Below are 4002 nucleotides of genomic sequence, written 5' to 3'. Positions count from 1 at the left end.
TGGTTGTGAGCCATCATGTGGGTGCTGTGAACTAACTCTTGGTCCTCTGAGAAAGCATCCAGTGCTCTGAATTCCAGCCTCCACTCTATTTTTTACACTGCATTTTACACATAGATGCTGTGCTTTAAATTAAAATTTTAAAAATATTTCTTTTTGAGTGTGAGTTTGCACGTGTGTGTGTGTTAGTCAATGCCACGATTATGGTAACTTTTTTTTTTTTTCTTTTCTCTTTCTCTCTCTTTTTTTTTTGGTTTTTCGAGACAGGGTTTCTCTGTATAGCCCTGGCTGTCCTGGAACTCACTCTGTAGACCAGGCTGGCCTCAGAAATCTGCCTGCGGGGCTGGAGGATGGCTCAGTGGTTAAGAGCACTGACTGCATTTCCAGAGGTCCTGAGTTCAAATCCGAGCAACCACATGGTGGCTCAGAGCCATCTGTAATGAGATCTGATGCCCTCTTCTGGTGTGTCTGAAGACAGCTACAGTGTATTCATATATAATAAATAAATAAATCTTTAAAAAAAAAAAAAGAAAGAAAGAAAGAAATCTGCCTGCCTCTGCCTCCCAGGTGCTGGGATTAAAGGCTTGCGCCACCACCGCGCGTTTTTTTTTTTGTTTTGTTTTGTTTTAGTGGCCTTCTTTTGAGTGGAAGCTCTCCTTGTAGATCTTGTCCCTCAGAGCTCTGGTCTCTAGTTGATGTTTCCAGAGAGCAATAAGGACTAGGACCTTTGATGTCCCCATTCTTGCTGATATAACTTTCTAATCTCTATTATTTCAGGAGGCCAGAGTCCAGACAAGATGGATAGTCTTCACACAATAGGATTAAGGTTTCTTTCACTGGGGGAGCTTCCATGTTGGCAAATGACAGGCCATGATGCCAACAGACTAGCCAGAGCTCCAGAAGCTGTAATCAACATTGAAGGAAAAGGTTCTCACTTCTTGGAGCAGTGCCGCTCCTCCTGCCACAGGGAAGCAGAAGAGTCTCCCTGGGCCTCTGGTGATGATGGCTATCTGGAGAGTCTCACAAACGGCCATCCCAGCATTGCTGAAAATGAAGAATTTCTGTCTGGGAGAGCCCAGAGTTCTCTGGGTAAGAGACGGAAGCATTGGAAGCAGGGTCCAAAGACTCAGGTCAAAACTGAGCCTCAGAAGTTGGCTCTGGGTGTTGACGTGCTGAGTTGCATTTCTTACCCTAATAATACACTGCATGCAAGAGACAAAGCCCACGGCAGCAGTGACTGTGGTGAAGTCATTTTTCCTGTGTCACCTGACACCCAGCATCATGTTCACACAGAAAGGAAGGCCTACCAGTGCAGGAAGAGCCAAGAACCCTTCACTAACAGACCCAACCATGAACTCCATCAGCAGGTCCTTGTAGGAAAAAAGTCCCTTGAACATAGTATTCAAAAGGACACCAGGTATAGCTCCAGTGTCCCCATTCAACAAAGTGTTCATCCAGGAAGAAAGCGCTACTCATGTCATAATCATGACACGGGCTTCAGCAAGAGTTCACGGCTTGAGACTCACCAGAAAGTACATGCAGGCGAGAAGCCCTACCGGTGCAACAGCTGTGGGAAGGGCTTCAGCTGTACCGCAGATCTCAGCATCCATCGCCGAGTTCACACTGGAGAGAAACCTTACAGGTGTGAGGTGTGTCAGAAAGGCTTCACAAAGTTGTCGCACCTCCAGACCCACGAGAGAATTCACACAGGAGAGAAGCCCTATAAGTGTGGCGACTGTGGCAAGTGCTTCAGCTGCAGCTCGAACCTTCACACCCACCAGAGAGTCCACACTGAGGAGAAACCATACAAGTGTAACGAGTGTGGGAAGCGCTTCAGATTCAGATTCAGTCTTGACAGCCATCAGCAGGTCCACACAGGAGAGAAGCCATATAAATGTGAAGAGTGCAGGAAGGGTTTCAGTTCAGTCTCAAGCTTCCAAAGACACCAGAGGGTCCATACAGGAGAGAAGCCATTTGTCTGCAGTGTCTGTGGAAAGGACTTCAGTCGGATCTCATATCTTCAGACCCATCAGAGAGTACACACCGGGGAGAAGCCCTACAAATGCGACACGTGTGGGAAAGCCTTCAGCCAGAGGTCCCATCTCCTAGTCCATCAGATAATTCACACTGGGGAGAAGCGATTCAAGTGTGAGGAGTGTGGGAAGGAATTCACCCAGAGCACAGGGCTTAGTATTCACCAGAGGGTCCACACAGGAGAGAAACCTTACGTGTGTCAGCAGTGTGGGAAGAGTTTCAGTCAGGCCTCACACTACCGAAGACATCAGAGGGTCCACACTAGGGAGAGACCCTACATCTGTGGCATCTGCTGTAAGGGCTTCAGTCAGAGATCACATCTCGTCTACCACCAGAGAGTCCACAGTGCAGGGAATCTCTAGGTTTGTTCTGCTGTCAGGTGGGTTCCATGTTCTTCGTGATGGTTCAAATCGCCTGAAAACCCAGAGGATTCAGAGATTGAAAGGGGTCTGCATACTTTTTATTTATCCCTCAACTCGTTCTACTGGTGTCATTATGAAAAGGTTTCTGATTTAATTATAAAAGGAAGAATCATCAGTTGTCAAGAACAGACCAACCAGAAATCGTATTACCTCAGAGCGCTAAAATTTGATATGATGGGTAGTTCACGAAGATTGGCAAAGAGCTTGTAGAAGCCACATGGGAGAAATCAACAACAAATACCCAAAAAGCAAGTGACTTCTGTTTATAGAACTGGAATAATTGGACACTCCCATACAAAGTAAAAAGAACATCAATTTCTGAAGTTCTTCCATTTCATACCGATGCAAATGTGGTGGGAATGACTGGTTATAAGTCAGAAAAAAATAAAGTTATTCAAAGCTCCATATGTTTCAGTTGTGTGCCATTCAAATGCTATTATTTGATTTTTCTGAATGGTTTAACATAGTTACTGACTTCGAATATGCAGGAGTTGTTTTGCATATAGTGACTCCTGAACTTATTCAGGATGATTCAAAATTAACTTCACCTTTTATTCAAATACAACAAGTAATCAGATACTGAAATCCTTTATTGTATATAATACACACTCGATGCCATGCGGATCTACCAGGCTTTTTAGCACAAGATAATGGTGAAATTGGTCAGCTATTACTAAGAAATGTGTCAGAACCTTCAGAATTCCATAAGAAGTACCATGTTAGCAGGAAAGTTTTAAAAAGATTTATTTAGTTTATGTGCGTTGGTGTTTTGATTGCATGTATGTCTGTGTGAGGAAATAAGATCCCCTTGAACTGGAGTCACAGATACGAGCTTTCCCATCTCAGGAAAGGTTAAGAGATGTTTCTGTCTCTTGGCAACAAGTCAATGAAATTATAACAAAATGTCCTACTTGTTCTTTCTATAACCAAATTCCACTACCCAAAAAAGTACTCAAAGAAATGAAATTTAGGCAAATGGATGTATTTCACCCTGCAGAGTTTGGAAAATTAAAATATGTGCACCATTCCCTAAACATACTCAGGATTTTAATGGGCACCTGCTTTAAATTCTGAGAAAGCCGATTCCGTAATGAACACATTTTTGGAAGTTAGGCAATCACGGGTATACCTGTATAGATTACAACTGAAAATGCTCCAGCCTAAGTCCCTACTAAAATGAAGCAATTTTTGTATATCATAATATGAAATATTACAGGTATACCACACAGTACTACAGGACAAGCAGTTGTAGAGAATCTAATCCTGCTTTAAGAGAGATGCATACCAAACAGAAAGCGGTTACAAAGACTCCCAAAGATAGAATACATCAGGCCTTATTAACTAAACTTAAAACGCTACTGAGAAAAAAAAAAAAAAAACTAACAGCTCCTGAAAGACATTGGATTATAGAAAAACAAAATAGAAGAACTGAACTAAGTCAGCCTGCTTATATTAAGAATGTCTTACCTTCAGAATGGAAGACAGGAGATGTGTTACGCTGGGGAAGAGGTTTTGTAATGGTTTCAACAGGAGAAAACAAACTGTGGAT

The 4002-nt window shown here is 42.9% G+C and overlaps 1 pseudogene; it reads left to right on the top strand.

The window, feature by feature from the left end:
- Positions 1-761: 761 nt before the first annotated feature.
- Positions 762-2856, top strand: LOC114633970 (annotated as a pseudogene).
- Positions 2857-4002: the final 1146 nt, after the last annotated feature.

The sequence above is a fragment of the Grammomys surdaster genome, unplaced genomic scaffold, assembly GCF_004785775.1.
Source record: "Grammomys surdaster isolate TR1022 unplaced genomic scaffold, NIH_TR_1.0 805, whole genome shotgun sequence".
NCBI classification, from domain to species: domain Eukaryota; kingdom Metazoa; phylum Chordata; class Mammalia; order Rodentia; family Muridae; genus Grammomys; species Grammomys surdaster.
This window is presented reverse-complemented; position numbering and strand designations above follow the sequence as displayed.